The 10186-nt window shown below is 43.8% G+C and overlaps 3 non-coding genes across 3 annotated transcripts; 1 reads left to right on the top strand and 2 right to left on the bottom strand.

Annotated features, from left to right (window-relative positions):
* Positions 1-1022: 1022 nt before the first annotated feature.
* Positions 1023-1094, top strand: TRNAC-GCA (transfer RNA cysteine (anticodon GCA)). Its single transcript has one exon. It is a non-coding gene; the product is annotated as a tRNA-Cys (tRNA).
* A 7713-nt stretch (positions 1095-8807) lies between these two features.
* Positions 8808-8879, bottom strand: TRNAC-GCA (transfer RNA cysteine (anticodon GCA)). Its single transcript has one exon. It is a non-coding gene; the product is annotated as a tRNA-Cys (tRNA).
* A 1235-nt stretch (positions 8880-10114) lies between these two features.
* TRNAC-GCA (transfer RNA cysteine (anticodon GCA)) lies at positions 10115-10186 on the bottom strand. The gene has a single exon. It is a non-coding gene; the product is annotated as a tRNA-Cys (tRNA).

The following is a 10186-nucleotide window of genomic DNA, read 5'->3' as shown; positions in this document are numbered from 1 at the left end:
GGTAAGTTCTTACAACACTAAATGTATGCTTATCTATGTGATGGTTAATTTTGTGTGTCAACTTGACTGGGCCACGGGGTGCCCAGATACCTGGTCAAATTTGGTGAGTCTGTGAGGGCGTTTTTGGATGAGATTGATGCCAGGGGAAGTCAGTTGCTGTGTCATGAGGATGCCCTGTTGTGTGGGAATCAGGCCTCCTGCCAACAGCTCATTAGGAATAGTCCTTTTTTTCCAACAGCCGTGAGAGTGAGCAGCTTAGAGCGGCTCCTCCCGCCCCAGTTGAACCATCAGATGGTCGCAGCCCCAGCTGACATCTTATCCACAGCCTCATGAGAGACTCTGAACCAGAATTGCCCAGTTCTGCCACACCCAGATTCCAGAGTCTGAAATTTGCACGATATGATGAAGACTTACTGCTCTAAGCTGCTGAGTTTGGGGGTGTGTTGTTATGCACCAATATCGAGTTAATATCGAGTCCTTCTACCTTCAACCCGACACTGCCCTAGCATCAACCAAGCCCCTGGACTGCTTTGGGGAATGACACAAAAGACGACAACTGGGCAATGAGAGAGAAACCCAAAGACACAAAAAGAGAAAATTGACATCAGTGTGGATGGCAGGGGATGGCTAAAGGAAAGACGGGGAGGAGAAGTAAGCAGTGGTGGGAAGGATACATGAGACTGAAGGCTGAAATAATGGTTCAAAAATTCAAGAGCCTTATACAGACACAGAATCTGGAGGTGAGCTGGGAGAGAGGGTCAGCTCTGTCCTACATTACAGGTTATTTGAAAGTGATTGCAACTGAAAAGCTGCTGCTGAACTTCTGGGCTTCATCTTAAGGTAGAGACTTCAGGGACCTTCCAAACTGGAGCCAAGAAATGATGGTCCTTTTCGGAAAAGGAGGATGGTTATGGTATAAAGGGGGACGTTGAGCGGGACTGATTACTCTGCTGAGTCAGAATGGCAGTCTGTCTGAGTGGATTGTAAAGAACTTTGGTAATTATACATTCCCATTGTCACCTGGGGGTATAGCTCAGTGGTAGAGCATTTGACTGCAGATCAAGAGGTCCCTGGTTCAAGTCCGGGTGCCCCCTTTGAGAGTTCCTTTTCCTCCTTGTGCTGAATTGACATTATGGAGTCTTAGAGACCACTCTCAAAGGAGAGCCTGGCTGGAGCACCTAGATGGCCACCCTTAGATTCAGGCTCCAGTCAGACACTCAGCACTACGTTGAAGATCAAGGACAAGACCAAACCCATCCCCAGTTTCCTGGGACCCTATTGGTTTCAGATTCTGTATTATCCAGGGTCCAGTCCAGAGACAAAAACCGCACTGGTCATTTTAACAGAATTTAATATAAATAATTGCTAGACTGGCGATTTGTTTCTTACATGACAGTATACATGTTTCAGTGCCATTCTCCCAAATCATCCCACCCTCTCCCTCACTCTCAGAGTCCAAAAGTCCGTTCTATACATCTTGTCTTTTTTGCTGTCTCGCATACAGGATTATCATTACCATCTTTCTAAATTTCATATATATGTGTTAGTATACTGTATTGGTGTTTTTCTTTCTGGCTTACTTCACTCTGTATAATTGGCAGAGTTCGATACAGGATACAGGATGCTTGGGGCTGGTGCATGGGGATGATCCAGAGAGATGATATGGGGTGGGAGGTGGGAGGGGGTTCAGGATTGGGAACTCTTGTACATCTGTGGTGGATTCATGTCAATGTATGGCAAAACCAATACAGTATTGTAAATTAAATTAAAGTAAAAATAAAAATTTTTAAAAATAAAAAAAAATAAAAACCAGACACATTAATTTTCCAACAAAGATCCATCTAGTCAAGGCTATGGTTTTTCCAGTAGTCATGTATGGATGTGAGAGTTGGACTATGAAGAAAGCTGAGCGCTGAAGAATGGATGCTTTTGAACTGTGGTGTTGAAGAAGACTCTTGCGAGTCCCTTGGACTGCAAGGAGATCCAACCAGTCCATCCTAAAGGAGATCTGTCCTGGGTGTTCATTGGAAGGAATGATGCTAAAGCTGAAACTCCAATATGTTGGCCACCTCATGCGAAGAGTTGACTCATTGGAAAAGACCCTGATGCTGGGAGGGATTGGGGGCAGGAGGAGAATGGGATGACAGAGGATGAGATGGCTGGATGGCATCTCATGAGTTTGAGTGAAGTCCGGGAGTTGGTGATGGACAGGGAGGCCTGGCGTGCTGCAATTCATGGGGTTGCAAAGAGTCAGACACAACTGAGTGACTGAACTGAACTGAACTGAATGTCTTCTTTGGAGAAATGTCTATTTGGGTCTTCTGCCCATTTTTTGATTGGGTTTTGTTGTTGTTGTCATTATTCATGTGTATAAGCTGTGTATTTTGGAAATTAAGCCCTTGTTGTTTGTGTCATTTATAAATATTTTCTCTGGTGGGGCTGATGGTTTTCTTATCCCTATTTACATGCAAGGCCAGAAAAATAAAATAACTTTCCCAAGTTCCAAAAAAAAAAAAAAATTGCTAATCTGTGTGTCAGTTTCCTTGGGCCCTTGTAACAAAGTGCCACAAAATAGATGGCTTAAAACAACAAGCATTTATTGTCTCCCAGTTCTGGAGGCTACAAGACTGAAATCCAGGACTGGGCTCCCTCTGCAGACTCTCAGGGAGGCGCCTTACTGGCTTCCTCCGGGCATCTGGTGGTGGCTGGCAATCCTCAGCATTCCTTGGCTTGTAGACACATTACACCAATCTCGGCCTCCGTGTTCACGTGGCTGCATTCTCCCGTGTATCTCTCCTCTTCTTATAAGGACTCCATCCAACTGGATTAAGGGCCCACTGGAATCCACCATGATCTCGTCTTAACTAACCACATCTTTGACGCCCTTCTGTGAGTAAGGACACATTCTGAGGTTTGGGAGGCTAGGATTCAACACATCTTTTTGGGGAGGGGGACAAAATCGAATCAGAAATCAGAAAACTGAAAGGGTGAAGGGGAAGCCTAAGTATCAGGGAGGGAGGACCTGCAAGAGGCCTCTCCCACTCCCGGTCTGTGGACACGGTCAGAGGAGGATGAAGTCTGGTCTCACAAGTCCAGGGAGGATCTCTGTAGATCTGGGACCCCTACCCCTAGGGAAGTGCCAGTGTCCCTGGGGAGACCCGGCAAAGCTGGCCTGTGAGCACCAATCTGCAGGCGGCAGTCCTCTGGGACGGACTGTCACTGCCAGGTGAGATGGACAGGAACCCAGCGGGCAGGAAGGACAACTACTCTTGCCCAGCAGCGGCCCCCAGAGCCCTGGGGACAGGACCACCCAGGAAGCCAGCTGGAAAAGGACAAGAGAGGTTTACAGAGACCAGATCCCAGAGCAGGACATGGGAAGGCAGACCGGAGCTTAGAGACTGTCACTGCTTCCGACAGTTCATCTCACCCAACAGTGAAAGGGTTGACTCTGTAGAGATCTGGGGCAACGAGAGAGAAGCCAGCCTGCGTCCTAGGGTGTGGCATTGTGCAGAGACCTCTGACCCATATCCGGTCCACGTGCGTCCTGTCTCCAAGGTGTTGTATGCTTGGCCAGGCCAGTGGGGACTTTGGGTTTCAGGCGCTCAGCACGAAAACCTCTATTGGTCCTTCCAGCCTCAGGGCAATGCTCCCCAGCTTACACCCTCTTCCAGGACTGACAGTGCAGAGGTTCTGAGCTATGGGAGAAAGGAACCTGTTGCTTCTACTGGGGCAGGGAGGTGAGTTAGCTGTAGAGTAGGTCAGGCCACTCAGCAAACCCATCCTGAAGGGGCACCTAGGGCAGCTCGGGGTGTGGCAGCACAGGCAAAGGTGCTAATTGGACCTGGCTACCATGGCAGGGGGAATAGCTTGGGGGTAGAGCATTTGACTGCAGATCAAGAGGTCCCCAGTTCAAATCTGGGTGCCCCCTACTCTTTTAGTCACTTGAAGTGGGAGACTTCCAATTTTCTCTCCTCTTGCTGATTCTTGCTTCTGTAGCAGGTGAAGAGTTAGAGGAGACCCCTCTGACCCTAGCAAGGCAGCTCTGCTCAAATGATGCATTTGTCCCTCTCCTCTGATCCTCCCCAGGTCTGCCATGAGACCCAGTGTGTACGTCTTTCTCCTGGCTGAAGATGAGGACTTTGTCCTTTGAAGGTAGCAAGAGAGAAATCTGAGATCACTGACAGAGGAAGAATGGCTGAACTGCTGGCTGACTTCTCAACAATTGCCAAAGAAGCCAGAAGCTAGTGCAGTAACACAAGCAATATGTTGAGAGGAGACAACAGCCAGCTTAGAATTCTATTCCCAGCCAAACCATTCTTTGTGAACAGACGCAAGCTGTTGGAGAGCGTACGGCCAACAGACGCTCACTAAAGAAAATTCTAAAATACATGCTTTGGAGAAAAGTAAAATGATTCCATATGGGAGCTCTGAGATGCAAAAGGGATGTTGAACAATGGAACTGGGAGATATGTTAGTAGATCTAAAAGTCATTGTCCAGAGAATGTTAATGTTTAATTTATACACTTTTTTAAAGATAGAATGAAAATACTGGCTAACAATAATATTTCAGGAAAGCACTGATAAGAATTAAGATGTCTTTATGTCATCTGGGAAGAAGTTGAAGATACTAACTTTAGAGTTTTAAAGGTTACGTGCAGAAATGTCTAGTATATAATCCTAAAAGTTGTAATTTTGCCAAGGAAAAGGAGGTATGGAAATGGAGGGTATATATTGGCAGTCTTGCTAAGCACTCATTAATTCTAATATTTTGTTGATTCTTTTAGATTTCCTATGCAGATGATCATAACATCTAAGATATTTGAAATTTCTATTTCTTCTTTCCAATCTTTATTTCACCTCCTTTTCTTTCCTTATTATAATGACTAGGACCACAGATATCATGTTGAGTTAATGTGTTGATGGTGGATATCTTCTTTTATTCTGATTTCAAATGAAAAGTTTTCAATATTTCACCATTAAGTACATGTTGTGGACTATATTTTTTGTAAATGGTCTTTATCACGTTAAGGAATTTTACTTCTATTTCTAGTTTGCAAAAAAATTCTTTTATCATGGATCAATGTAGAGTTTTTTCAAAACCACCCTTTTTTTGTATCTACTGAGATATTCGTATAATTTTTCTCCTTTAGTCTAGTAACATGGTGAATTACACTTATTGTATTTTATAAAATTAAACACAAATTTTCATTCCAGATATTAACCTACCTGGGTCATTTTGATATATTTGTGGATTCAGTTAGACAATAATTAAATTTTTTTGCACAGCACCTTTTAAACTGTTCTTGTTGGGTTTTGGTATCAAGTTTGTGCTAGTCTCCCAAAAATTTTAGAATATATACATTTTTTCTATTCTTGGAAAGATTTTTATGTAAAAATAAAGTTATTTCTCATTCAGTATATGATAAAACTCACCAGTAAAACACTTATCTGAATTTTGGGGAGGCGGAGTTTCAAATAACTGTTTTAATAAAATAACTATTTAAGACTTAGAGGACTAGTCATCTTTTCTGTTTCTTCCTGTGTCAACTTTGGTAAGTTGTAGTGTTTTTAAAGTACTTGCTAAATTTCCACATAACGTAATCATAAAGTCCTTGTACTCTTAAAACATGATGGGTGGGTTCAGATTCTAGACCATAACTGAGTGACCTTGGCAAACAGGTTTAACTCTCTAAGTCTTAGTTTTGTCATATATAAAATGGGCATGATAATAGAAATGAGCAAAATAATAGAGCCTAGTTTGTGGAGTTTTGTGAGAATAAATACATTTAGTATTTTTTAAGTGTATAGAATTGTGCCTTTCACATGGTAAGTTCTCTGTACAGGTTTGTTAGATTTAAAATTTTGTACATTGGTTTTCATAATGTTTTATGGTTATTATTTTGAAGTCTAAAGATTGTGCAGCTTTTCTTTCTAATTCCTGCTTTTGGTTAATTTTGTCTGCTGTCTTCTTTTTCTTTTCAGTTTCATCAAAAGTTAATTTTGCTCTTCAAAGGCAAACTTTTGGTTTTGGCAGTCATCTCTGCTCTGTGTTTGTTTTCCATTTCATTGATTTCTTTTCCTGTATTTCCTTTGTTTCTCATAGTATTCTTTCATCCAGTTTTCCCCCTAACTTTTTAGATGGATTCTTTATTTATATTTATTCTTCTTTTCTAGTATATTCCTCAAAGCTATATTTCTCTAAATGCTGATTTAGTACCTGTCAGTGGATAAACAGATAAAGAAAATGTGGGGTGTATATATACGCAGTGGATTATTATTCAGCCGTTAGAAAGAAGGAAATCCTGCCGTCCACAATAACATGGATGGAACTGGAGGGCATTGTGCTAAGTGAAATAAGCCAGGCAGGAAAAGGCAAATACTGTATGGTATCATATGTGGAATCTAAAATAAAAACTTGAGGACTTTTTTTCTTGAAGAAAGAAAACAATTCAACCTCATTTTTGAAAAACTTTTGGTGGTGTCACACAGCATAAGGGACCATGTTTCCCTGACCAGGGATCAAACCTGTGCCCCTGCATTGGAGTCAGAGTCTTAACCACTAGACCACCAGGGAAGTTCCCAGCCATGAGTTCTTGCAGTGACTGTTCTCTTTCAGTTCTCCTGACTCAGGATCCCAGCCCAAAGACAGAGACACTTCTCCCAGTGTCTCTACTCCAGGTGGGGCCAGAATCCTGACGTTCACCTCCCTGGTCCTGAGAGGCTTCCGCAAGTTCCACGAGCATCCCAGTTGCTTCTTTTGGACTGAAAGACACACTCAGGGCCAAAGCAGCCTGTAGTTTGGAGCTTTAACTTCCTGTTTTCCCATCATTTTCAAATCTCCACCTCCCATTGTCTGTCTAAAGTTAGCTCTTTGATTCTTTTAATGAGCTGCTTTTAATAGTTCTCCAGCCTTTTAATTTGTCTTCATAGGAAAGAGTGCTTCAAATTACCTTGTGCGTTAAGGAAAGCTGTGCTGTGCTTAGTCGCTCAGTCATGTCTGCTCTTTGCCATCCCATGGACTATAGCCTACCAGGCTCCTCTCTCCATGGGATTTCCCAGGCAAGACTACTGGAGTGGGTTGCCATTCCCTTCTCCAGGGGATCTTCCTGACCCAGGAACTGAACCCAGGTCTCCTGCTTTGCAGGCTGATTCTTTACCGACTGAGGGAATCTTTTATATCATTTATTCTTTTGTTTTGTTTTACTAAGATTTTTTTTCCATTACTAACATTTTTCTCATTTATTCATTGCCTCAACATATAAGTATTCATTGAGCAGCTACTTTGTCTAGATACAATGAAAAACGTAAAATGGAAAACAAAGAACACACCATCCCTGCCTTCTTGGAGCTTACAGTCAATCTATTAGAGGAGAAATGACATCACATAGTCATACCATGTGACGGGAAGAGACAGTGCTGAGAAACATAATGCATTTAACAATGAGCATATCTCGTCTTCCGAAATTGAGTTAAGGGAGTTGTAGGAGAGGCACAGCATAAGAGAACTAGAGTTCCTAGTCAGTTCCATAAAGGAGCAAAAAGTTAAACTGGAAATTTCTTAATACTGTGATTATTTGCCAAAGACATGATTGTGAATATAGAAACAGAATCTGATACGCTATTAGAACTAATCAATTAATACCGAGTTCGCCAGGAGCATGGTGAGTAAACAAAAATCCATTCTATTTCTCTATGCTAGTAGTAAAAAAGAAAACACAATTTTAACGTGGGTCCTTATACCATTTATATGTCTTAAATATTTCATCTGGACTTTTAGATATATTGTTTTGGCCACCTGATGCAAAGAGCCAACTCTTTGGAAAAGACTCTGATGCTGGAAAAGATTGATGATGAGGGCAAGAGGAGAAAGAAGCAACAGAGGATAAGATGGTTGGATGGCATCCCTGACTCAGTGACATGAGTTTAAGCAAACTCCAGGAGATAGTGAAGGACAGGAAAGCCTGGCATGCTGCAGTCCTTGGGGTTGCAAAGAGTTGGACACCACTTGGCAACTGAACAGCTACTTCTAGGGATTCTCACTAAGGAAATACTGATTGAGAGTTAAAAATAGAAAGTGTGGGGTCCTCTGGCAGTCCAGTGGTTAAGACTTTGCCTTCCAATGCAGGGGCGTGGGTTCCATCCTGATGGGAGAACTAAGATCCCACATGCCTCATGGCCAAAAAACAAAACATGAAACAAAAACAGTATTGTGACAAATTCAATAAAGACTTTAAAATTGGTCCTCATCAAAGGGAAAAGAAAGAAAGAAAGAAATGTGATAGGAGGAAAAGGAGGGTGAAGTGGTCAAATCTGTTGTGGGAGCAACACCTCGAGAAATTTCCAGGGAGAGGAAAGAGGTTTTGCTTTTACCATGGTTTTCCAATCACGATGGTTTTACAGTCGCCTCTGGAAATTAGGAAGACGTCTAAGCACCCTCCATACTTCTCAAGGGGTAGCAGCAAGAGCAAAGAGCTAGCCTTCTGCCTGGAGGCTACAGCGAGGTGGAGGAGATGAGAACGTGCAGTCTGCACACCGGCCATGAAGGACAAGAGTCCCCTGGGGGAGGTTGGGGGGTTCAGCCCCCTGAAGAAGACCTCTTCTTCAGCCTCTTCAGAGAAATATGACCCCCTAATCTACCGTCTGTATGATGGTCAGGGGAGAATACTTGGAGCTGGTCCTAGTGTGAACCCTGAATTTTTGTAACAAGACATAGCACGTCAATTTAATGTTCAAATGTGGGAGGGAAGGGAAGGGGCTGAAATTACAGCCTCTGCTTCAGTCACTGAAAAAAAAAATGTCAGCACAGCAGGGGGCACCTGGATTTGAACCAGGGACCTCTTGATCTGCAGTCAAATGCTCTACCCCTGAGCTATACCCCCTCTTATGACTAAGCTTGCATTGGCACCTTTCCACCCTTGGCACTGCAGCCAGGCTCTCTGCCTAGCCTTCACTTTGCTGTTTCCGCACGTCCCAGGAGGTGGCAAGCCTTCTCTGCTGTAGTCTACTTTCCCGTCTTCCCCCTCCAGCCCTCCTCTTCCTCAGGCCGTGGTCATGGCGCCACCCTTTACACCTGGAAAGGTCATTTGAGTCTATACCAGTGTTTCTACCTCAGCCAGCACATGCGCATCAAGACAAGACTGGTTGGTTCCGGGTCTTTAGTGAACCTCAGACTCAGTGCCTCTGCTATACTCTGAGGACTCAAGAAGGGTGCTCATGGTTTCACTCATTCATTCATTCACTCAACAGACACTCATGAAGCATGTTAGGTGCCAGGCTCTATCATCCATGTTGAGGACACAGAGACGAATACATTGTTCCCGTTCTTCAGAGTCTTAATCCAAATGAAAGACGAGGGTATGAACTGAAGTATTTGCAAAGAGTGGCGGAAGCCCAAGCAGAGAGCTGTAGGAGCCGGAAGTGAGAGCTGAGAAGTTAGGAGGGACTTCTGGAGGCAATGGGTGAGGAATTTGCTGGAAGAAGCAGCTGGAGAGGCTTTCCAGACAAAGGAGGAGTGAAAACACAGACACATAACTGGGTCAGGTGTGTCTGGAGCTCAGACAGGCTCGAGGCTGACATCACATGGAGACTATGCTCTTCAGCCCAGGAGACGCTTCGGAGGTTAATGAGAGGGACTGCTAATGAGAGGGACTCAGCCATCACGACTGTCAGTGGAGGAAGGTTTGTGACACACACACAACCAGTCATAACCCCAGTTAATTAAAACCCTAGATGTCTAATTCTAGAGACGAGTAGGTACACAGGTTTGCCCAGGTAATGTGAAGAACCCCTCTCGTGTGTACTAGAACACCATTGTGGTGTACCCCAGGAAACCAGGTGGCATAATGATAAAGAATCCACCTGCCAGTTCAGGAGACACAAGAGACGTGGGTTCAATCCCTGGGTCGGGAAGATCCCCTGGAAAAGGAAATGGCAACTCACTCCAGTATCCTTGCCTGAGAGATTCCATGGACAGAAGAGCCTGGTGGGCTAACAGTCCGTGGAGTGCCAACGAGTTGACACAACTGAACATGTGCGTTATGGAGTGCCCCAGGGCTCCCTAATTGACTTTGTATTTATTTATATTTACTACTTGTCACAGCAAAAAGTGTTAGCAAGGGGGCACCTGGATTTGAACCAGGGACCTCTTGATCTGCAGTCAAATGCTCTACCACTGAGCTATACCCCC

Source organism: Capricornis sumatraensis, chromosome 5 (genome assembly GCF_032405125.1).
Source record: "Capricornis sumatraensis isolate serow.1 chromosome 5, serow.2, whole genome shotgun sequence".
NCBI classification, from domain to species: domain Eukaryota; kingdom Metazoa; phylum Chordata; class Mammalia; order Artiodactyla; family Bovidae; genus Capricornis; species Capricornis sumatraensis.
This window is presented reverse-complemented; position numbering and strand designations above follow the sequence as displayed.